The sequence below is a fragment of the Tachypleus tridentatus genome, chromosome 12, assembly GCF_004210375.1.
Source record: "Tachypleus tridentatus isolate NWPU-2018 chromosome 12, ASM421037v1, whole genome shotgun sequence".
Taxonomy (NCBI): domain Eukaryota; kingdom Metazoa; phylum Arthropoda; class Merostomata; order Xiphosura; family Limulidae; genus Tachypleus; species Tachypleus tridentatus.
The window spans coordinates 87,620,783-87,647,391 of NC_134836.1; the positions used below are offsets into that span (position 1 = coordinate 87,620,783).

Below are 26,609 nucleotides of genomic sequence, written 5' to 3' on the forward strand. Positions count from 1 at the left end.
AAGTTTAGCTTGATAACATGGTAGTTTGTTTTGAATTTCGCGCAAAGCTTCACGAAGACAATCTCCACTAGCCGTCCTTAATTTAGTAGTGTAAGACTAGAGAGAAGGCAGTTAGTCATTACTACCCGCTGCCAACTCTTGGGTTACTCTTTAAGCAACTAATATTGGTATCGACTATCACATAATAACGCCCTCACGGTTAAAATGACAAGCACGTTTGGTGCGACGGGGATTCGAACCAGTGTCTCTCACATTGTCAAAAGCCTTAACCACCTGGCCATACCGCGCCTTTAAATAGCGTGGTAGAAAATGATAAAATAATGAAAATTCAAGCTAAAGGTATAAAAACTATCACAAATGATTGGTTTGCTTTTGTTAGAATGTTGATTTTCCAATGATCTAAGATGTGAGGTACTCAGAGCAGTATATACTGATCTTCTTAAATCTGGAAGACATTCATGTTCAACCTTGGTACAAAGTTTGGAGTGCTCCCAATACTGCTTCATGACTGCATCCTTGTAAGGAAGATTGCATTTCTCTAATAACAAACATTCGACTATTCACGTTACTACGAAAACTGGCCCGGCATGATCAGGTAGTTAAGGCACTCGACTCTTAATCTGAGAATCATGGGTTCGAATCCCCTTCACACCAAACATGCTTGCTCTTTCAGCCGTAAGTGCGTTATAAAGTGACGGTCAATCCCACTATTCGTTGGTAAAAGAGTAGCCCAAAAGTGGGTGGTGATGACTAGCTGCCTTCCCTCTAGTCTTACACTGCAAAATTAGGGACGGCTAGCGCAGATAGCCCTCGTGTAGCTTTGCACAAAATTAAAAAAACCAAAACAAACAACGAGAATTCAACCGAAATCCGCTCAATGCAACTGAACTTGAGTTTGATTCTACTCAATATCCAGTTGTGAGTGTTATCTGTTTCCTGGTCGGCTCGTGACATGTGATGAATTACACAAATAGAGTTGTGTACAACCTAAATAACCAAATTCTTCTTTTTCATGTTTAATTATTTTTTCATGTTTAATTATTTTATATGCAATAATAATAATGATAATTAATAACTAATTTTACTTTCATCGTGACACACGCACACACACGAAATATTAATTGTACAGCACTTAATGAAGTATGCCTAAACACGGTGAAATATTAATTGTACTTAATGAAGTATGCCTAAACACGGTGAAATATTAATTGTACTTAATGAAGTATGCCTAAACACGGTGAAATATTAGTTTCTTTTTTTTCTTTTCTGACACACTAGAACAACTTGTAGAAACAAAACCTCGGAGCTCAAGTCAATAGACCAATAGAAAGCTAAATCATTTCAAAAAAGGTGGTTAAGGTGCTCGACTCGTAATCTGAGGGTTGCGGGTTCGAATTCCCGTCATACGAAACATGCCCGCCCTTTCAGCCGTGGGGGCGTTATAATGTTATGGTCAATCGCACTATTCGCTGGTAAAAAATGAGCCCAAGAGTTGCTGGTAGGTGGTGAGGACTAGCTGTCTTCCTTCTAGTCTTACACTACTATATTAAGGATGGCTAGTTCAGATCGTCCTCGTGTAGCTTTGCGCAAAATTCATAACAAAAGTCATAAAGAAAAACATTTCAAATAAAAATAACTTTTAAGATGAATATTTTTATTTCACGTTAGCTGTACCCTAAACAACATGTATAAAATGTGGTTTTTATTAATTTCTACCAAGACTTCTTGAACCTATGTGTTATTCGAGTTTTTAAACGACATATATTGTCATGTCTTTCTCCTCCTACGAAAACATACATATTATAATAAAACATCTACAAACTAAGAAAGACATTTATGATAACCCTGAAAACAGTAGTTTATTGATTACGAAATACTCTGCAGCAGCCTGCTCCTCACTTATCCAAACAGGTATTTCATATAATATTTAAATACATAAAATCCTGCAGCCTATTCCCGGACCCTGATCAATGCTAATACGCCACATGCGACGCAGTTAAACCATAGGGCCTTAATGTATTTGAGAGTGACGTCACTTGCCAGCACATAGATAATAAATGTCCACGGTCCCTTTAATATTTGCTCTTATTAAAGTTGCAACTGTGCACACGTAAACGCCATACGTATAAGATGAATGCAATGCACATATGCATTATATGTACATAAAACTTAGCATCTCTGCGTATGACCCAGTGTATAAGTGCCTATATATATGTATTTTCATTATTTATCACTGCAACATAATGTTCGCAAACAGACCACCTGCTATCTGCATGTATATGTACACATTCATGTAAGCATCAACGGTTCGCATACATACGTAAGTTTACTTCCTTTATACGGTGTCATTTCACTTACAGTAGCCCCCCAGTGGCTCAGCGGTATGTCTGCGGACTTATAACTCTAAAAACCGGGTTTCGATACCCGTGGTGGGCAGAGCACAGATAGCCCATTATGTAACTTTGTGCTTAATTCAAAACAACAACACTTACAGTACTGACGTTACGTGTGTTTGTTAGCTTTTAACTCCAAGTACTTGTTGTTAAGTACAAAGCTATACAATAAGTTAACTGTGCTGGTGCTCACGACGAGTATCGAAACCCGATATTTAGCATTATACGCCCTGAGACTTACCACTAGGACGCAATACCCCAAAGCGTTTACTATTATTTTAATGTATTATATAGAACTGTTGTATTTGATCAATTCGATACTTTTTATCCCAATATGTTTTTTTTATTAACTAAACTAAAATTGAATGTGCCTCATTATAAACCTCCGCACACAAAAACCTGGTGCTGTTCAAACGAGTCATTCCCCATCTCCTTGGTGGCTCATCGGTAATTCTGAGGGCTTATAATGCGCTTATTAACACAAGCAAATAAATTCAGATGAATACAGTTCAGTCTTATATTTTAGTCATTGAGAAATTAAATAATTAGATTGTGGAACGTAAAGATGTAATTTACATTTATAATGGTGTCTACATCGACAAATTAGTGGTAAACTCATGTTTCTCATGCACACAAGATACGGGGTAGTTACTTTATTTTGTCGCTACGTGACGTTACTACTACTTCCCTGCACGTTGCAATTAATGGAGGATCAGAAAAATAGAAAAATAATAATAATAATTACAGCCTTTCAGCCGCTTGGGTACATTTGTTACCAACGTTAAGTAACATAATAATTACACACAACAAGACACACGAATATATTATGTTCTTCTTGGGAAGTTACATTACTTGCAATTCAGATAAAATATTTATTTTTAGATAAAAAAAAATGCATAATGAAAATACAAAGACCTGGTTTCCAAGTTTGGCCAAATAATGAGGTTATTTTGATCTTCTGTAATCACGCATTTATGTATAGGCTTAGTTTCATAATGACAGTAAATTACCTTGATCTGATTACGAGTATAAACTAACAGTAAGCTACAACCTATATGATAATTTCATATTGATAAAAACTACTTTATTATTACATATAGCAAGTGTGCCTATTTTAGAATGTAGATTAAAAAACTACTTTCACACATTAGAGAATTATCAAAACGCGTAATTAACAGTTTCTTATTTGTTTTATTTGTCACTGAAAGTATCTGGTTCATTTTCTAAGTTATTTAAAATGAATTTCAAACACTACGGTTTCAACATAAATAATATATACTGAAGAATGAATATTTTTCTATCCATATAGCATAGCTTATGCATCAATCATGAATCATTGGTTAAATGTTTTTCAAAAATGTTTTTGTCGTAAAATAGCATTCTGGTAGCTAGCAGTGTCGTGAATGCTTAACGTACACTGCCAAGACAAATATATCTCCTATACATATTCACTATAGCACTGAACTTCTGATACATATAAATATGATATTCATAAAGAAAGTTAAGACAAATACTAAAATTAGGTATTCGTTTCCTATTTGGAAGATTTCCTAACTACATCTTTTACATGATGGAACTCTATTGATAGTGCTGTGGCATTACTACATGTCTCGTGTTCAAATCCCCGTCACACCAAACATGCAAGCCTCCCAACCACGCGTGCGTTATAAAGTCACGGTCAATCCCACTATTAGTTGGTAAGAGAGTAACCCAAGAGTTGGCGGTGGACAGTGATGACTAGCTGCCTTTCCTCTAATATTGGGCCCGGCATGGCCAAGCGTGTTAAGGCATGCGACTCGTAATCTGAGGGTCGCGGGTTCGCATCCCCGTCACGCCAAACATGCTCGCCCTTTCAGCCGTGGGGGCGTTATAATGTACGGTCAATCCCACTATTCGTTGGTTAAAGAGTATCCCAAGAGTTGGCGGTGGGTGGTAATGACTAGCTGCCTTCCCTCTAGTCTTACACTGCTAAATTAGGAACGGCTCGTGCAGATAGCCCTCGTGTAGCTTTGCGCGAAATTTTAAAAACAAACAAACAATCCTTTTTGTTTATTATAAAAATTATTAATAAAGTTTAAAAAAACAGTCACAAATGTAGGTGTTTTAAACAATAACCATGCCTTTCAGTGGATTATTTCGAAAGTTTCTGTGCTAAAAATATAGAACAAATTGTGGTTTCAGAAACCAAACTATGGTGTTAAATGTGTGTGTGTGTGTGTGTGTGTGTGTCATTACTATTTGACTAACAATAAATGTGATCTTTAAACAAATCTGTAAAATTTCCATTAAAAAATCCATAATTTTATGTTTAATTTTTCTCATGTAGGTTCTGAAAATGAAGCCTGTACTATTACTCTGCATCAGAAATATTGCAAGACTGAATTTTTAATTAATAATTATGGTTCATCACGATTACCGTATCGATATTTTACGGCAAAGTGTTTGATTAAAAATATAACGACCTTTAAATGTACAGATTATTAAAACTTTTCTTGTTTATTTTGAGCAAATATAAAGGAGACAAAAGAAGAGAATGAAAACAGAGATTTTGCATGTATTAAAGGTTTCACTGTTTGCTTTTGAATTTTGCGCAAAGCTGCACGAGTGCTATCTGCGCCAGCCGTCCTTAATTTAGCATTAGGAAAGCAGTTAGTCATAATCACCCACCACCAACTCTTAGATACTCTTTTATTAACGAATAGTGGGATTGACTGAACATAATAACGCCCTCACAGCTGAAAGGGCGAGCTTGTTTTGTATAACGGTAATTCAAGCCTGCGACCCTGAAATTGCGAGTCAAGCGCCTTAACCACCTGGCAATGCCGGGCCAACAGGAGATAAAGGAACATTTATTGAAAGTCCTAAGTCCAAGGACTTGCAGTTACTTGGTCCCTGATTTCTAAAAGCATCACAGAAAATAACAGGAATAATCGTTTCTTGTTTAGTCAGTAATAAGAGTAGCAATAGGATGAAGAATCATCAGTGTAAGTGCAAGATGATGATGGTATTTTTAGATCAAATCATTATTATTCAACCTGTAGAGGCTGTAAAGGCTCATCTATATGAAACACAGGTTGTCAAACAGTCACAGGTATTTCCTACAACTAGTATCTTAATCATATTTTACAGTACGATAACAGAAATAATTTGTACATCTGTGAAGGTATTATGAAGTTGGTCGATGAAACCACATCAAGTCAGCTACGCAGAGTTGTTCCACCCCCCACCCTTGTGAACAGTTTTGTGTTAAAGTACCTGGGTTGAAAACACATACTGACAATCGTTTGGTCACTTTCTCAGAAGCTATTTCCAGACGGTCAGAATACAGCTGTCTACGTTGTGGATTGGTGTTTGGATTGGTTTGGTGTTTTAAGGCGCAAAGCAACTAGGCCATCTGCGCCTCGTTGTCGGTGGGGTAAATAAGTTAACGACATAAAGCGAAACAGCTTGTTACGGTTTCCAAAGTAGAGTTTCAATTACCATAAATACTAACCTTTGGTTACATTAATAATGGTCGTGGATACACGTGAAGCCGAAAAACATTAACATCTCCATTTGAAAAGTATAATAATATGAAACATGGAAAAACACAAGGAATGTCTATGACAACACAGATTCACAGAATGCTAAGAATTATAGATTTAAAACATTAGAACATCTAGAAAAGGAGTAAAAGCTGCATTTAATAGAAGAAAGGAACCATTACAGAGTAACAATCAAAGAAAGGAACCATTACAGAGTAACGATCAAAGAAAGGAACCATTACAGAGTAACGATCAAAGAAAGGAACCATTACAGAGTAACGATCAAAGAAAGGAACCATTACAGAGTAACGATCAAAGAAAGGAACCATTACAGAGTAACGATCAAAAAAAGGAACCATTACAGAGTAACAATCAAAGAAAGGAACCATTACAGAGTAACAATCAGTCCGATGAATTACTGTCTGTGAATATGGAGAATAAGATATGGAAAGCCTTTAACAATCTTGTGCATAAGTCATAAAACCCTTATGTTGGAGATTATGTAAGGATTTTCCGTATATTATACTTTCAATTTTTGTTAACATATAAAGAGAAGACTTGCACAAAAAAATGTGCCGTCTTTAACCCAAGTGTATTGAACTGTAGACTACGATTTGGTCTTACATAAGGGTTCTGTTGCACTTCTTAACCTCCTCGTACTTTTTGAAGACTTCTTTTGTGGTTTAACCATTATAACTTATTGACGCAAACAGTCCTGTTGCAAACAGCCAATAAATTAAAAAACAAAACAACAACAACACAAAAACATTATTTATCAGCTAAAATAGGCAAAACTCAGAAACACTTTTCAAACATGCCAGTTAAATCTTGTCCGATCTAATAGAGAACCATAATCTGTTTTCGATCAAAGTCTAATTACGTCATGAAATATCAAGGATCTAATTTCTACAGACCTCTATAATACAGTATCATTTTGTCACGCAATATTTTCAACCGAATCTGATACGGCCATTTCTGGCTGTCATAGAAACCGAGTTGTGAATTATTCAATCTCTATACCGACCTCAACTAAAATACTTTTTTTTACCTTTTGTGTATATTCCAAATATTAGTGATAAATTTTCGAGTAATTACTATATAACTGCAATAGTAACCCTGGTGGAAAATCATGTAACTGTGGGTAAAATATATAAATACACCGCTGCAAATGCATAACATTATCATAGAACAATTTATATTAATCTTTAAATTATTGACTCATTTTTATACCATGAATTATCAGTTACTAAGGGCCCTATAACCATGGATTCAAAAGCAGACAGTTTTTGTAGACAGTTTAGAAAAAGTGCGTTTGAAAAAGAAACACAGAGAGAAATAACACTATCTGTACTTCTGACAGAAAAGTGTGAGTTGAAATCCAAATATTAAATGTATAAAAGTTAGACGGTATTTAACATAATCAATATTAAAACAATAGTAGTATTACTATTAAATCAGTCACCCGCTGGTACAGCGATAAGTCTATGGATTTATAACGCTAAAATCAGGGGGTTCGATTTTCCTCGGTGGACTCAGCAGATAGCCCGCTGTGGCTTTGCTGTAAGAAAACCCACACACAGTATTAAATCAATCGTAAAACAAATACAGATTTTACATCTATACACCAAACCCAAACTTAGAACTACATTTCATAAATAGTATAAAATTCACTTTTGTCGACGAAAATAAAGCTCAATTAGACACCACTTTTTACACTTATTTATAACCAGCTGTAAAATTGTTTCAATGACACTTAAATTTATATAATCAATATTGACACATTCCCAGTACTCGACAAAATCGAAGTACTCACTACCAGATAATTTACTGGAAGCGAGCAATCACTTTCGATGATCGTACACATACAGTTTGTATTGAGGATTATATTATTATGACGATTTCTATTGTTGGACGGGTTATTTTTCATTATTCACCAAAAATAATGCAAAAGTACAGCTCTCTTAAAGATAACAAAAGCGATTTATTTCTTCCACTGTAATGTACAAATTTTACAAGCTAAAGCCTAACTTACAAAATAAAAGTCACTTATTTTCACATTTTACTCTGTTGAAACAAATATTCAAAATTTACAGTACTGAACTAATTACTAACCAATTAACTCACTCACTAGTTAAATAATCAAATCATCCTATTTTTATGTTACAATATTTGCTATATCTGAAATATCTTGAAAATACGAGATGTCGCATGCACATAACGTCAAATCTCAACATTCACGGCATTCCAAAACCCCCTCTAAAAAACAGTACAAAACGTTTAAATTAATATACTATAAACATAGCTTACAAAATATAGAGATAAATATTCAAATTATATTAAAGTCAAATAATTTGTTTGTTTACCAAATTTAACACACGTACTCGAGGGCTATCTGCGCTAGCCGTCCTTAATTCTGAAGTGACAGATTAATCAATACCACCCACCGCCAACCATTTAGTTACTCTTTTTACCAACAAAAACTCTGAAAGAGTGGATTTAGTGAGTAGCTTCGATCCCGCAATCCACAGTTTAAAGTCCAATGTCTTAATATTAATATAACTAATATTTCTTAGCACCACAGGTATTTGTATTAAGCAAGATGATAAAAGTAGTAAACATAAGGAGGTTCAAAAATGAAACATAGAGAATTACTTCATATTTGTTTTTAAAATAGCAAGAATACAAATATAAGAGCAATACTAAAATATACAACGTGTACATAAATTTAGAAATAAAACGTAATGGCAGAGCAGATTACGACCAAAGCTACATGCAAAATTGTCGTAATAAAAGACAGGGAAGAGATGCAAGGGTACAGAAGTATAAATAAATAAATGAGTATTTATCGCTCGGTTTTTTTAAACCAGTTTGTTAAGCAGACGTCCTATTGAGTCAGCATCCAAGAGAGAAATATCAGAGTGATCGAGTGACGTCATCAACACCGTCAATCGAATTCCGCCATGTGTTTTACCGCATAACCAAATCGTGCAATAACACTACACAATGGGGGGTGTCACCGTCTGATCTCCTATGCTAACTCACGCCTCAGTCCTGCTACCTACGCTCAAGCGGTCTACCGAATCACACAGCTGTTTATAATGAAGTTCTAGGACTATTTGCATACAAATGAAAACCAGTTTTTGCGCCCTCCTAGCTATATGAAGTAAAATTTATGCCCAACTTGTATATTCAAATTTATTGCAACATGCATACATATAAGTTTTACAGAGCATTTATTGGCTGATTCATTCATTGTGTTACGTTCGTTGTCTACGTTATTAGAACTAAGTCTGTAGATTTTGTAATACATTTATAAACCAATATTAAAATTTAATGACTGGGACAACAGGGTAAAAGTAGGGGACATAAAGTAGTTTTCAATCTGTCGCTTTTAAGCAATGTATATACGTAAACCTGTTTAGCATACGATATAAAGAAATACATCTTAAAATTTATGGTAATAAAGGGGGGGGGTTAAGGTACCCAAAATAAACTGGATGATTTAAAGAAACAACAAATTTAATAGTTATTTAGTTATAATATAACGGACCAAGAAATTTCGAATAGTGATTTCTAGTTCGATGGATGTTCTAAACTACGCTATGTTGTCATGTTTCATATTCACACAAGTAACGTAAGTTTATGAATGTGACAGTTTAGTAATATACGATATAAATGTATCCCTTTCACCCTCACATTTTACAGAACGTTACTTGCTTCTTGTATGTGGTTATTGTATGAACTGTATGTACTGAGAAAAAACAGTGAATATTTATAATTGTAGAATATGTGCCACAGGTTCAACGAGACCCACATTTAAATTGGCATTAGTATTTGTTTTTCCCAAATTTCACGCCCTCCCCAGGAGATATTTCTTCCCCAGTTTAAGAACCACATTTCTAACAAAAGTTTGTTAACTGTCGATAATCTAAACAAGAAAAGAAAGCAACCAATATATGGAAAATAAATATTTTTTGTCTGATTAAACGCAATCAGATCCTCTATCTAAATATAAAAGGAAACTATGATTCATAGAACGTATAATAAAAAAGTTAAACAAGTTGCGCAAAGTGTGTGTGTGCGCCTGTGTGTATGAGGGGTTTTAATGGTATTAATAAAACTAAGCCTGTTTTATTTAATACGTATTGAAAACGTGGTCAGAGAATTTTCATTTCACTAATATATTAAGACATATATTAAGCTTACCTAACAGTTTCTTCAGATAAAACACTATACATGTCAGTGAACAAATTTGGTATTGTAATTAAACGTTTAAATACAATCTTGGTAAATACATAGCATGGGCATTCTCCAAATATGTAACATCAGCCAGCTCATTCATCAAAGGCTCTTTTAATTTGAAGTCTAATCTTAATCAACTTAATCATAAAGCCTTAATGGCCAGTTTCGATGTGATATCCCTCTTTACAGAAGTCCCAACCGCTGAAGCCTGCAAGGTAGCCTTAGAACTCTATATCCGACATTTTAACCAATTGGCAACCCTCATAGAATTCACCACGATGAAGACAAACTTCGTGTTCAACAACCACAACTATATACAACCAAAGGCCTAAGCATGGGCCACCCAGTATCACCAGCTCTAGCCAATATTTTTATGACACAAGTTGAAACACAAGCAATTAACACAGCATTACATCCACCACTATACTGGTACAGATATGTAGATGACACGAGTGCGGGATTCACATCTACAGAACACATACTTAATTTTTTCAATCACATTAACTCTATACATCCCAACATTAACTTCACATGTGAACAGGAAGAAAGCAATCGAATATCATTTCTTAACCTCAACATTACAAGAACCGATACACAGTTTAAAACAGAAATCCACCGAAACATCAAACGTGGTCAGCTATCGGTCAGTTACCTCTTTCTTTCTTTGTGAACCTGACGATGACCGAAGAAGGTCGAAACGTTGTACGCTCCTCTACATAAAAAATGTTCTCAACCCAAACCAGCCATTCTCACATATATAGAGTTTCACTTTAATTCCATTTCAAAAACTGCACTGAACATATTTTAGTCAGTAAAGGAAAATAATAATAATAAAACCATCATTAGCAGAAGCCTGGGTGATAATATTATCAAAGCTACATTTTTGACGTCAATAATATTATCTTTCTTTTGTTAAGTAAATTTATTAGTATTTGAATATAAATTAGGCATGATAGAAATTTTAGTACTTCCTTAAATATTCTGAGCGTAATTCGGTGTGTAAGCTGTCAAACCAATGCAAGGGCTAATAATCACGAATGTCAACATGATGCGTTGCCACACCTTATACCTGTTTGTTCAATTATCAATTTCACCATATTCTAGTCAACTGCAACATAATGCATTTAAATTTCTGCTTGCTTTTAAAAGACGTATTGATACAACAAGTATTAGCAGTACTAAACTGTTTCCTTTAAATATGTAATCTTTATCTAAACCATTATTTGACAAAAATAGTGTATGTCCTTTCATAACAGGTTAACCGCAAGACTGATATTTATCATACTTTATGTTGACCATTAAGATAACCACGGCATGTATCATCAGGGTACACCGGACATGAAACGAGAAGGGAGGGTAGGGTTTGGATCTGACGACCCACATCACTCCTAAGACCGCTAGGTTTTCCCCATACAATGAGTATACTTTGACAAACCGCTGGACGGATCGTTATCAAACCTGATGTATCCTTAGGGCTCGCTAAGGTGTGACATAAAGATAGGTGTTCAGATATAACCCTTCCTATGTTACCCTCAAGGGGGCATTATACCTTCCCCGTGTGTTAAACGGGTACGTCAATTAGTATGCTTTAAAAGAAGACCATCGTAAGGCAGTTGTAATGTGTGGTTATTAAATTTAATAGCACTAAATAAAACGGAAGTTATGGATTTTCCGTATGTTCTTATGATTTTTGTTTGCAGTTTTCTTCAGAGTGGTGCATTTCTCTCAAGCTTCAACTATAGTCTGCTCAAGCTTTAAACAACGATTACACGCATGCCAAACATTTGTTGATCATTTAATAATTACAGCGGTCTTGTCAAATTATGCCATTACCTATTCTAATAACTTCATGTATTATAAGTAAATAATTTCAATGACCGTTCATTTTTGTTTCTAGCATTTGGACACTTTATGTCGTAACCATATCGTTTACGAATGTATACATATTTTTTTAATCTAATAGCTATTATATGTTAACCGTTAATTTTAATAACAAAATTATCATTAGCGAAATATTACTGAATTGATTTTTTTGTTTTTACTCTTGAAAATTTTATCAACCATTATTATTGTAAAATATTTGGTTAAATGGTTGTTTTTAGAAAAAAAAAGAAGTTGCAAAAGTTAAATTTATCTTAATACCTTCTGAAGTTTTGAAGAGAGAAACTAAAACAAAACATAAATCACATCAAGAAATCGACTGCTTCTTGCAAACTGAATGCAAAAAGTGTGAAACACTTGTAACATCGCAGTGTATGCTTTTGTTATAGACTGTTATCATAATCTAGGAAATAGTAATTCGTTGAGTATTTAGATCTGACGTGACGTTTCAAATTTCCAAATATTTCAAAAATACTACAATAATAGAAAGAATACCAGTTAAAGAGTTCGTCAGTTGATAATTTGGTCAAAGAGTTTAGTTTGTTTTGAATTTCGCGCAAAGCTACATGTGGGATATCTGTGAAAGCCACCCCTAATTTAGCAGTGTAAGACTAGAGGGAAGACAACTAGTCATCACCACCGACCGCCAACACTTGGGTTACTCTTTTACCAACGAATGGTGAGATTGACCCATACATTATAACGCCCCCACGAAGGAAAGGGCGAGCATGTTTGGTGCGACGAAGATTCGAACCCATGACACTCAGATTACGAGGCGAGTGCTTTAACCACCTGGCCTGGTCAGAGAGTAAGATTTGTTAGCTTTTAGAAAGCTTGTTAAAGTATAGTCGATCGATTACTTGGTTACAAATGTGTCTTAGTCGGTCGGTTTTGAGTTTATGACGTAAATATGACAGGAAATTTAACAAGTTACTGCTTAGTTTTATTTACGTATTAGGCCTGTCGTTAATTTGTGAAACCGTGTGTAAATGGTAGGTAATAAAATAAAATGCTCTCTTTTTCGTTCAGTCGGCTGGTATTTATTTTTTATCGCATAATTGGTTTGGTTTGTTTTGAATTTCGCGCAAAGCTACACGAAGACTATCTGCGCTAGCCGTCCCTAATTTAGCAGTATAAAACTAGAGGAGAGGCAGCTAGTCATCACCACCCACCGCCAACTCTGGGATACTCTTTTACAAACGAATAGAGAGATTGACAATCACATTATAACGTCCCCACGGCTGAAAGGGCGAGTATGTTTGTTATGACGGGAATTCGAACCCACGGCCCTCGGATTACGACTCGAGTGCCTTAATTACCTGGCCATGCCGGGCCTTTATCGCATAATCAAAAAGAATACACCAAGGAAAGAACACGAACAAAAGTAAATTTGATCCATGACAAGATAGAAGAACCTATTGAATATATTCAAAACAGTTAATTACAACAACAGAGCTGAAATAGTAAAATATAAACATCTATGTAGCGTAGAAAGACCGTAATGACAAAATTGAAGTAATACAAAATGAATATCAATGAAGTATAGAAAGATATATATTAATTAATAAGGAAAATATGCAAAAATATGACGCTAGGATAAAACATCTGGAAACTGAACTGACATATACATGGACCAACACAAGTACAACTTTGTTTTCACTTGTTTCTTTATTTTTAACAATGTTCCCAACACCATTAAACAAGACATCTGGTCTATTCCTGTTTTCACTGCTGCTGTGCCACATATGACTGTTGGAACTTTCTGAACTAATTCTGTTACATCATAACCTAATCGAATTCCAGATTTTAGCTGGCTAGTTCATCAACAATACCCAATCGAGAATCCAAGTCTTTGATGAAAAGGTACCATACGAAGTATATTAGGTTCAGTTCTAAACAATTTTCAGAGTGAACAGTTGGAATAAAGAAAAATTCGTTTATTTTTCTGCTCATTTAAAGAAGACCGGTTTTAATGACATTAAAAGATGACAACCATAACAACTATCAAGCACTGGATACATCAAAGGGAAGTATTCTGAGCACAATTCTGGAGCTGGGTTTGAAGGAAACAAAAGATCTTAGCCAAATTTGTGGAATATTTAGAAAAGCTTGCTCAATTATTTTAACCAGAGCTCCATGGAAATAATACGATTTTTGACATGTGACCAATTCATAGATGCTTTAGCAAACAAAGACATGTGAATTAGGCTAAAGCAAAATAGATATACATTTTTAAGGAAAAGGAAGTTGACTAATTGACGTAGGAACTTGAATTAATTAAAGTTACAAATATATATATATAAGTTTATCACCCAGGAATTACGGATTTGTCACATCAAATAGTATAGGCACATAAACACTCTGTTACAAAATCTTTTGAAGGGTTGAAAGAAGTTGGCAAACAATTATTAACTAAACCATCCAACGCGCGATGTTCAACTGAGACCTAAATGATATACTACCATAAATTACAGACAAAACATATGTAGGAAATAGAATACAAAATCTTCCCAAATGATGTCAGAAAAAGGGCACTGTTATAAATGTGAGAAAATGGAGATTACAGATGGAATTGTGTGAGACGAAAGATGATCATGAGCCAAGGAGAGGTTATTCTATAAAAATACCTCATCTGTCGCAACAGAAATAAGGAATTTATAAACTAAAGAAACCAGTGCATGAGTCCGTAGATTTATATGTTGGCCAACACTAATGAATGTCTACAACTTTGAAGTTAGCTCTTGAAGTTTGCATTCTTGCCCCCATTATGGTAGAAGCACTAATTAACTATTTTTAGTTAAAAATAAGGACATTTAAGAATTTGGCACTACTTTATGCGGATGTACACCTTAAGCCGTATATAAAAGCACAACAGTCACAGTAAACTATCACTTTTCTGGTGTTGTGTTAATTTAGTGCCTCTACCATATTGGGGGCAGGAATGCTAACTTCAACATGCAAGTTTTATCTTACCACCACATATCAGTACTTCGTTTTAATTTTTTATTTTATTTTATTTATTTATTTTTCATTTTTTTATGTTTATCTTTTCCTTATTCTTATTTTAACTTGGGAGAGCAGTCATCTTCCAGGTGGTTAAGTCACTAAACTTGTAATCCGACGGTCGCGGATTCAAATCCCCGCCACACCGAACATACTCATAGCCCTCGTGTAGCTTTGCGCGAAATTCAAAACAAACGAAATCTATCAACCGCAAATTCTGAAATCCGATTTTTACCATTATACGCTACCATATGTACCTCCGAGCTGTGTGGAAACATTTCACCTAATGTGCTTTCCTTTTTTTATGTATTCAGAGGAAGTAGTCCGTTATACGTAAATAATTTGAAATATGCAGATCACCAAGACACGTAATAACTATGTTTATGTTTTCTTCTAGCAAAGCCACATTAGGCTATTTGCTGAGCCCACCGAGGGGAATCGAACCCCTGATTTCAGCATTGTAAATCCGCAGACATACCGCTGTACTAGCAGGGGGCACGTAATAACTACGATCGATATAAAATTGTGGCTTAAAATAAAAAAAAAAACTACATTTTTACGTTGTTTGGAATTTCGGAGATAATGCGATACCACCAAAAACTTGTCGGTTTCTGGAAGGACGTGTGAAAGCCCTCTCTGACGCAAATTATCCAAATACACGTACCATAAAAAATTATTTCAGATCGGGGGTTTAGAATTTCCAATAAGATAATGTTCCTTGTATTAAATGATACTGGAAATTAAAGAAATACGGTTCATCTTGGAACATCAAGATCATTCAAAAAGACACTTGTTACAAATCGTACCTCAGACATCGTATCTACAATGAGAAACGGTGAAAACATATAACAGTTGTACAAGGCGTGTATGTGCTCTCAGGTAACAGTACACAACATAATGAAGAAAAATCTCTGTCTGGAAAAGCAACGCATATTACTAGCACCCACATGTCCGTTCATCTGCGGCACATCTCAGAGTTTTTATGCTGTTCCATATGAAAACATGCCAGTTTCTGTGTGATCGAACTAATGAAACTCGTGCCGCAAACAATAGATAGATTATGGAAAGCCAGCATGGACGATTGGTGTGCTTTGAACGTGGCATGATTATGTCGTTGCCCTTTTTAATGGAAACTACACTGCAAGATTATTGTCGAGATGCATGGTTGTTAAACCACGAACAGACGTGGTGACATGGACTGCAAAGTTGTTTCAATATAATGTATTAAACCTCCGCATTCAAGACAGTAGTTATTGATTTTGACTGTGCTTGTTTGTCCTACATTTACTTGAATGTACCATCTAGATCTAGATGATTATATATTTACAGAATTTACGGAAGTACAAAGATAAACTAGTATGATGGACACAATAGGTGTAAAATCAATTACTCGTTGTTGAGCTAATGCACATGAATTGAGAGAGTACGTGCTCAGACAAAATTGTAAATTGGTTTAGATATAACAGATTAATCCTCTAAATTATCTTTTCTGCACTAAATTTCACGTTTTGGTGAACATAAAATTAACTCATAACTGTAAGTTAGTACACTCAAACTTAGTTTGAACCCTTACATATGTTTTCCGAATAATAATGTAATAATCACTGAATAAAAAGTGCAGAAAATTTGAACCAATTTAACATTCTGCTATTTTAACCACAGAAAATGTCGCCAGAAGCCACGCAAACTATTTATTATAAGGTTGATGGCTTGGTTAGCTGTGGCGGTTTCAGTTACAATTTATAATACAAAAAGTTACCTAAAACACGCAATTTATTCAAATATCGTGTTATTTAATTTAACATAAATATTTTTTTATATATAGCAAAGCTGTTTATTTCACTGTTTATAGCTTCTGTTAGACTAGCTCGTATAACTTTAATTAAATTTTACCCTACGAACAACAATAATATGTGAGGTGTTGTAACGTAAATATTATAGTAATTATAAAAACTTTATATTTTAAATAAAGTATAAACTTGTCATTAAAACCATTTATACATTTAACATTCAACTATCGATAAACTTTCGTATGCTTTACTGTGAATAACTAAAAGAAAGTGGAATTTTATCTCGTAGTCCTGACGTAGCTTTTATCATTTCGCATACGTAATGTTATAAGCATAGAATTTGTAATTGGTAAATCATTTAAAAAAAAAGTAATGTATGCATTACCTTATATTAATATTTCGCTTTCTTAAATATTCTCCAACTGTCAAAGTAGTCTCACTTTCTGTACTTGAATATGAAAAATACACAGTAATGTTTAATTAGACACATGAATTTCGATTTACGTTCACTTTTTACTCTTCTATTCATATGTGGTAAGTCAGAATGAAAATGAGTCGCACTGTAGTGACGGGGTTTTAAAGTAATTGAAATAGCCTATACGATAAGAATAATATAACTGAAAAAAAAGACAGTTATTCTACGGTTTGTGAAACATGCTGTGAGACGAAATTTTGTAAAATAAAATTCCTGAAAGGAACATTTCAACGTACGTGTTGGAAAAACACAATATAAAGTCATCATCATAGATCTTATTTCGTTAAATGCTTTCATAACGAAATGAAAGAGTATGGTTATAACATTCTATTGAGCAAAATTTCAATTTTTTTAAATTTTTTTTTTGGGGGAGAGCAATACCATATATACAAATGTAACAATTAGTCCTCTATAAAAGTCATAATCTAGTTGCTACCATAAACGTTATTGTTCATTAAAGTTATAATGCGCATATATTACTTAGACCACTAATAGTTCTGCTGCAATGAGTACTGGTACCATGCGAAAAGCCTGATCGGCACTGAATATTAGAAGATATAGTGGGGTTGACATACTAAATATTTTCATCGTATTCACTCATAAGTTCATAGAATTAAAAGATACATTCTTGTAGTATACGAGGTCTGTTAAAAAAATACGCGGACTGACGCCATAAAACAAAATGTACTTTATTTAGAAGTTACAGGTCTGTGACCCCTTTATAGTACTCTCCTCCCCAACGCACACACGTATCCCAACGGTGTTTCCACTTGTTGAAACAGTCCTGGTACGCTTCTTTTGTAATGTCCTCCAGCTCCTTCGTCGCATTTGCCTTAATCTCGGGAATCGTCTCAAATCTTCTTCCTTTCAAGGTTCTTTTGAGTTTGGGGGACAAGAAAAGATCGCAAGGAGCAAGGTCAGGTGAGTAGGGTGGGTGGGAAAGAACAGTGATCGAGTGTTTGGCCAAAAACTCACGAGTTCTGAGGGCCGAATTTCGCAGCAACGCGGTGCATCTTCAATTTTTCGGTCAAAATCTCGTAACAACATCCAACTGATATCCCACACTCTTCAGCAAGCTCCCTGACAGTCAGACGTCGATTTGCCCGCACCAGGGTGTTGATTTTGTCGACGTGTGGGTCGTCAGTTGACGTGGAAGGACGTACAGGACGCTCATCATCTTCAATGGACTGTCGACCATCCTTGAAACGTTCATGCCACTTGAAACATGCCGTACGCTTCATAGCAACATCACCGTAAGCCGTGTTAAGCATAGCGAAAGTTTCAGTCGCAGATTTTCCAAGTTTAACACAAAATTTCACAGCAAGTCGTTGCTCCTTCAGGTCATTCATTCTGAAATCCGCCAAACGAATAAATCGCACTTCACTTGAAACCGCGTAGCTAATACACAAATGAAGATATCTGGAATCGGGAAATGGCGTCGTAATAAGCTGATCTGTGAACCTAGCGACACCAAGCGGATTCCCCTGGAACCAACTGGAGCCGCGCAATTCAAACAGTCCGCGTATTTTTTAAACAGTCCTCGTATACATGCACAGATTTCAAATGTTTATACAAAATAACAGTTAAAAGAAATTGGACCCGGCATGGCCAGGTGGATAAGGCACTCGACTCGTAATCCATAATCCGAGGGTTGCGGGTTCGAATCTCCGTCACACCAAACATGTTCGCCCTTTCAGCTGTAGGGGCATCATCATGATCGATCAAACCCATTATTTATTGGTAAAAGAATAGCCCAAGAGTTGGCGGTGGGTGGTGATGACTAGCTGCCTTCCCTCTAGTCTTACACTGCTAAATTAGGGACGACTAGAGGAGATAGCCCTCATGCATTTTTTTTTCTGTTTCTTTCAAAAAGGTATTTATTATAGAGTTTTGTCTAGTAAGCCAAATTTTATTGCTGTGCTATACTTACTGTAATTTTTCGTTTGATTGTTGTCATACGCAAATTGTTAAGAACAAATATCCCATGGCATTATTGTAACAATTTCATATGATGCGAGATACTTATAAATGAAATAATTAGGAGCAAAAAAAAAAGTAAAAACTGCAAAGGTCTCGGAGGACAAACTATGTGTAACATGACACTGGATGCAGTGCATTTCATAAAATTATAATTTTGATCAAAATATATTTAACTGAATATCATTTCTACGCTGCTATTGCATCCCTATCCACCAGAAAGCAATTTATTTAAATTAACACATAGTTCAATTTATATCAATTATGTAAGAAAAGGTAGAGAACAATCCTTGTTAACGTACCAAATTTATATAACAGTAGTAATGAAAACACTTTTAAATATATGAAAAGCACATGGTAAACGATGTTCCTCCAGTGTAGAAAAGATAATATATTCATAAATATATTAGCTCACACCTCAAACTAGTGGCTACCAGACCTCCCTTTATCATTGAAATAGAGTCTTTTATATCCATAGCAAAAGAAAGGGGTGTTTCTACGTATTTAACGTTTTAGGTGTCAAAGATAACAAGGTGAAAGTAAGGGTGATTAAAATTACGTCATAATTCTAGCTGTTTTTGTTTTAACGAAAACAAACAAAAACTATTCAACATGACGGAAACCAGCACATTTTAGCGAGCAACTTTTAAAAATTATTATTTTCCTTTTACCACAAGTCACCATTAAAATAATAATAATAATAAAATCGCGCTTTGTAATTTGGATCCGTGGGTGCGTTATGTGAGTGACTGTCCAATTCCATTAATCGATTAGGGTAACCCACGTGTTGTCTAGCTGCATTACCTATAATTTATCACTTCAAATTAGAGGTTGTTAGCACAGATAGCTCTCTAGTATCTTTGCGCAAAATTTAATAAACAACAATAGTCCCTATAAAACAAAACAAACAAAAACTACAGAGAAAGGTCTGGATTTCTAAACAAGCTACAAGAGGCATTGCGATAGACTAGAAGGAAATTATCACCATTCACTGCTAACTTTTGGGTTATTTTTCTACTATATAGTTGGATTGATTATAACATTACAAAGCCCTACGGTTTAAAAGGCGATCATATAAGATGTGACTGGGAGTCGAGCCCGTAAACCTCCGACTGCAAGACGAGCGCCTTTATCACCAGGTCAAGGAGGTATTCCAAACTTGAAAAAAACAAACATGAAATCATAAGTATTTAACGATATGTCTTAAAACATTAAAAATATATTACTCACTGATCAATTTTTAACAACAAACTCATAACATCATAAGGCTCAACAGAATACAATTCATATTTAAGAATGTATGCAAAATTGTTTTAACACAAGTCCAATTTCAATTATTCATTTGTTAAACAGTACTACTGGAACTTCAGTCAACAAATATGCAATCGGTATATACATGTTAGTTTCTTTTGTGCATGAGTAACGAATATTCTGGAGTAAAAAGAATATTTTACTTTGATTTATCATTGTTTAAACACGGTGGCTCCCACACGACCCACTGATGGGTCATGAGAGTCTTCCAGTAAGACCCACACGACCCACTAGAGGGAAGGCAGTTAATCATCATGACCCACCTCTAACTCTTGGGCTACTCTTTTACCAACGAATAGTGGGATTGACCGTCACATTATAACGCCCCCACGGCTGAAAGGGCGAGCATGTTTGGTGTGACGGAGATTCGAACCCGCGACCCTCGGATTACAAGTCGAGTGCTTTAACCACCTGGCCATGAATCAGTTGAATGTATAATACGTTTGCGGGAATAAAAAAATATACATCAAAATCTTTTAGTTTCCCATGTGCTCAAGCGATGATTATGTGGTCAAAAAGTAAATATTGGATCCTTCGATGGGTCAGGAGCATGTTTACAAACGTATAACAATAAAATCCAAGGTTAGATTCCCGCGATGTACAGAGTGCAGACAGCCCACCTTTTTGCGCTAAAAAATAAATAATTAATCAAATAAAATATTAGAAATACAAATTATACCCTTACACATCGAGATGTCCAATGGGTTCTTATGAGATTGCTAATTAGATAACACAAAGAATCATTTTTCAATGATTCACTGTTATTTATTAAATTGTTGACATAACAATTCCCTTCCGTTATATCAGATCTTGACAACAGTTTCTTAGATCTCAACGTCTTCCAACTTTTCAAAACACGTAGTTTTTTTCGCTACGATCTACAGTACAGCTCAGACCTACTGACAGTTAAAGAACATAGGCACACAGTTACCAGTAATTATATTTCCCTTATCTCGTTCCACCTGAGATCCATCATTATTCTTAAGCAATGATAAATTAAGTACATAGAACGATATCCTCAATATTTAAGCACTGAAAAGTATGAAATAATATCTACATTACATCTCTAAATGTAGTCTAGAAAAGTCCTCTGATCTATTGGAATTGTTACAAGCAAACGTCATAAATTTACTTGTTTAAAAAAAAGTTTTTACATTGGAGATACTTTGGACTCTTGTAATTAATGCTTTTACTGTTAATTGCATATCGGTATTAAGTACTGCACCTGAAGTTTATGACAAATTCCATGCTGGATTATTTTACAATATATAGAGCAAAACAAAATCTTCTTTTGAAGGTTTTTCACGAATATACTAAGTGAAATAACGTATACGAGTAGAAAACCTCTGTGCACATATCAAAAATGATATGTTTTTATTTATTAACTTTTTAATTTCCTCGAAAGGGATCACCTGTTTTAACCACTCGCACCACCTTATAGTATTATGTTTGCTGTCTGTCAGTTTGAAATTAAGCACAGAGCAAAACAACAGGCTGTCTGTGATATGAAAACAACAGGTATAGAAACCAAAATTCTAATGTTGTACGTCCACAGAGGTTGTCAGTCAGCTAGTAAACATTAAAATGACGTCATATAAGGGAGGTTTAACACTGCAATTTGTATTGTAGTGATAACATAAACGTGCTAGTGCCATGAATCACGAGAAAGATTAGGTACTCTATAGGCACACAATTACTTATGAACTACAAATGGAAGAAATAAAAATATTTGTTACTCTGAATTTTGATTTTATTTACTCTTGAAATAGAACACTTTCGGGTGCCTTGCGGAAGTACATTCAGTATACATAATGGTACATACTACTTTATATCTAAATATAAAAGTTCAACTACAAACCTATTCGGGTTAGGTCATACCGAGAGAGGCATCGTCACGTAACTGTCACTCTTTTCTTCAGTATTCTAATTCTATCAAATAACAGATTCTTGCTTGGAATTAAAGGATATTACGCAGAAGAAAGAGCCTAACCAGTTTGTTTATTTGTGAATGGACAAAAAATAGTCGCAGAGAAAGTTTATATAACACACACTTAGACACTGACGTACCAGAGTGTACATGTATATACAAACATAAATATTGTTAACGAAGCGAAGTTTAAACACGAAGCTGTTTGAACAGAAGGATGACTAAATATTTCAAGAAGGTTCAGAAACTTAAGTCCAATAAATAGACTGAGGCGGAATGTATAAGGAAAAAAGGGGGAAAAAGTGAAGTTGTGGCATTCTTCTATGAAGCTTCGATTACTTATGCCCGGAGGAAAGGAAAGCACGTGTAATTCCCTACACTGAAAGCATAACAAAATGACTCGTTAGCAATATGAACATCGGTATCATCAAATTGCGAAACAGCAGTTGAAACGTAATTATCACATGCGTCTTGGAATTTAAATTTTCTTTCGGTTTTTAAGAAGTATGAAATACCTACTGTGTGCAAGAATATTCTCCAAGTTTCTGTAAGTCTCACTGAAGTTAAAACTAAGTACTCACGTTTGGGATGCTTCAAATTTAAAGATAATCTATAATATCGCCAAACTAGTTATGGACTAAGAATAACTATGTTGAAAAAATATTCACATGAAGTTAAATATTCGAGAAAGAGTTGTATCTCCTACTGTGACACGGACAAATGTAAAAAACTACAAAACGGTAAATTGCAGTTGTCAAATACATAAAGATGATTAAAGCACTCGACTCGTAATTTGATGGTCGCGGGTTAGAATCCCCACTACACCAAACATGCTTGTTCCCTTTCAGTCGTAGAGGCGTTATAATGTGATAGATAATCCCACTATTCGTTTGTAAAAGAGTAGCCCAAGAGTTGGCGGTGGGTGGTGATGACTATCTGCCTTCCCTCTAGTCTTACACTGCTATATTAGGGACGGCTAGCACAGATAGTTTTCGTGTAGCTTTGCGCGAAATTAAAATCAAATACATAAAACATAAACTATTTCCAGTATTCAGAGTAATTAAATATTTTATATGTAATATTGAGTTAAATTTCATTTATTAGACTTTCCGCGAGATTAATCTGTATTTTTACGAGACGTCGTCAATTTAAACAAAAAATAAAACGTTAGAAGCACGTAACACCTGTCGCTCATTTTCTGCACAAATACACATATACATCTTACGGCTGAGCCCTAGTGGCTAAGAGGTCAGTCTGCGGGCTTATAATGTTGTAAAGTCAGGTTCCGATGCCTATCTGGGCAGAACACAAACAATTTTTGTATAGCTTTGTGCTTGACAAAAAAAACAAAGAATTTATGTGCACACTGCATATGCTTTGCTTTCATTAACATATCGAATTTCAGTTATGCCATTCATATATAAAGTGAATGCACGTGTGTCTTCAGAGAAATAATTAGGTTACGTTCAATATAAAATGATACAGGGTACCAAACCCATTTCAGTTACTGAAAAATAATAAACTTGTTCTGAATCACAATCAAAATCAGTAAGTCGTCCTATCGATTTTATCACACATCCCTAGTCTTCTATTTCCAACCACCCATGCGAATAGTGTTTCTACATTTCAAGCAACATCAGAAAGAAATATGTACCAAAAGATGGAGATGAATATGCTCAACAGGACCTTAGTAAAGCTGTGTGTGTTTTCTTATAGTAAAGCCACATCGGGATATCTGTTCAGTCCACGGAGGAGAACCGAACCCTTGATTTTAGGGTTGTAAATCAGTAAACTTACCGCTGTACCAGCTGGGGACTTTTAGAAAAGGATTGGTAATACAGTTCAGATGCAAGATATTATGAATATTATTTTTCGAAAACATTCCGTGATTATGACGAACTTATTTTAAATCATTCACTTCTAAACACTGATTGATTGATTTTTGAATTAAGCACAAAGCTACACAATTGGCTATCTATGCTCTGCCCACCACGAGTATCGAAACCCAGTTTTTAGCGGTATGATTCCGCAGACATACCCCTGTGCCACTGGGGGACTACCTCTAAACAACATTGTCTATAAAATCTATAAGAGAAATTCTGAACTAATTAAACAACATAATCGAAAAAATAATCCTAATGCTTTTTCTGTGTTGTACAAGAAGTAAATTCTTTCAATGTATAGAAAAAGTTTGTAATCAATCTTCATTTTGATTACGGCCTGGCATGGCCAAGCGCGTAAGGCATGCGACTCGTAATCCGAGGGTCGCGGGTTCGCGCCCGCGTCGCGCTAAACATGCTCGCCCTCCCAGCCGTGGGGGTGTATAATTTTACGGTCAATCCCACTATTCGTTGGTAAAAGAGTAGCCCAAGAGTTGGCGGTGGGTGGTGATGACTAGCTACCTTCCCTCTAGTCTTACACTGCTAAATTAGGGACGGCTAGCACAGATAGCCCTCGAGTAGCTTTGTGCGAAATTCCAAAACAAACAAACATTTTGATTAGAAATGACATTTAGATTAAATAGGGCACATTTTAGGAACCTCTTTTTGCCATGACATTTACACTGCTGGCCAAAATCTTAAGCCCAATAAACATAAAGAAAAAATATGCATTTTGCGTTGTTAGACTCAAACACTTATTTGAGTAGAGCTTCGAAAGACGAAAATAAAAAAAGGGAAAATAAAAATAAAAAACGTTTTAGCATTTAATAGGGAAAATGTGAAGACTATGAAATTAGCCTAAATATTACCTGGTCAAAAGTTTACAACCATACTGAAAAGAAGCGTTAATTGATAAACACGTAACGATATTGTCATTTGTGTTCAAGCATTAGCGTTGTCAACATCTCTCACTAACATCTCCTGTGTTACATTGGATAAAAAACATGGCAAAGGCTGAAAAGTTGAGAGAGTTTGAACATGGTAGAATTGTCGAGCTGCAAAAGCAAGGTCTCTCTCAACGTGCCATCGCTGGTGAGATTGGGCGTAGTAAAACTGTTGTTGGGATACCTATGATATCCTGAGGGTACGGAACGAGAAATTCAAATGGTCGGACCAAGAAAATTTCGCCAGCGTTGAGCAGGAGGATTCGACAGGTTGTCCGGTAAGACACCAGCCAATCGTCGAACCAGATTAAGGCCCTTACGGACGCAGAATGGAGCTCAAGAACAATAAGATGGCATCTACGAGAGAAAGGCTTTAAAAACCGCAAACGTCTTCAAAGGCCACGACTCTTTCCACACCACAAAACAGCTCGGGTAAACTTTGCTGAGACACACCTAACATGGAACATAGAAAAGTGGAAGGTTTTGTTCTCTGATGAGAAACAATTTATCATGGATGGTCCAGATCGCTTCCAACATTACTGGCACGATAAGTATATCCCACCGAAGTCATTTTCTACTCGACACAGTGGAGGAGGTTCATCATGATCTGGGGTTCTTTCTCCTTCCATGGAACAATGGAGCTTCAGGTTATACAGGGTTGTCAAACAGTAGCTGGCTACATTGGCATGTTGGAGAGAGCATCCTTATTGACTGAAGGCTCTCGCTTGTGTGGAAATGACTGGATCATTCAGCAGGACAACGCTGCAATCTACAATGCCCGCAGGACAAAGGATTTTTTCATGGCGAATAACGTGATTCTTTTGGACCATCCAGCGTGTTCGCCCGAACTGAACCCCATTGAAAATGTTTGGGGTGGATGGCAAAGGAAGTCTATAGAAATGGACGACAATTCCAAACAGTGCATGATCCTCGTGAAGCCATCTTCACCACTTGCAATAACATTCCAGCCAGCCTTCTGCAAATGCTTATATCGACCATGCCAAAGCGAATATTTGAAGTTATTCGCAATGACGGCCGTACAACTCACTACTGAAACCTCTTGTTGGGCATTTCCTACCCTGTTTAGGACTTCTTTTTGGTATGGTCTTAAACTTTTGATCAGCTAGTATTTATGCTAATTTCATAGTGTTCACATTTTTCTAGTAAATTCTTAAAAGGGTTTTTATTTTTATTTTCCCTTTTCTTATTTTCATCTTTCGAAGCTCTACTCAAATAAGTGGTTGAGTCTAACAACGCAAAAT

General features: G+C 35.4%; 1 protein-coding gene across 9 annotated transcripts in view; it reads right to left on the reverse strand.

The window, feature by feature from the left end:
* LOC143233915 (uncharacterized) overlaps positions 1-26,609 on the reverse strand; it is a 123,057-nt gene that overhangs the window by 61,438 nt on the left and 35,010 nt on the right. For 2 of the 9 annotated variants that reach the window (XM_076470802.1, XM_076470799.1), the window contains exon 2: positions 20,342-20,443. The exons of the other annotated variants lie outside the window; for them this stretch is intronic. The gene's annotated coding sequence lies outside the window, so the exon portion shown is untranslated. The remainder of the gene's footprint in view (positions 1-20,341; positions 20,444-26,609) is intronic. 9 annotated transcript variants of the gene reach the window in all.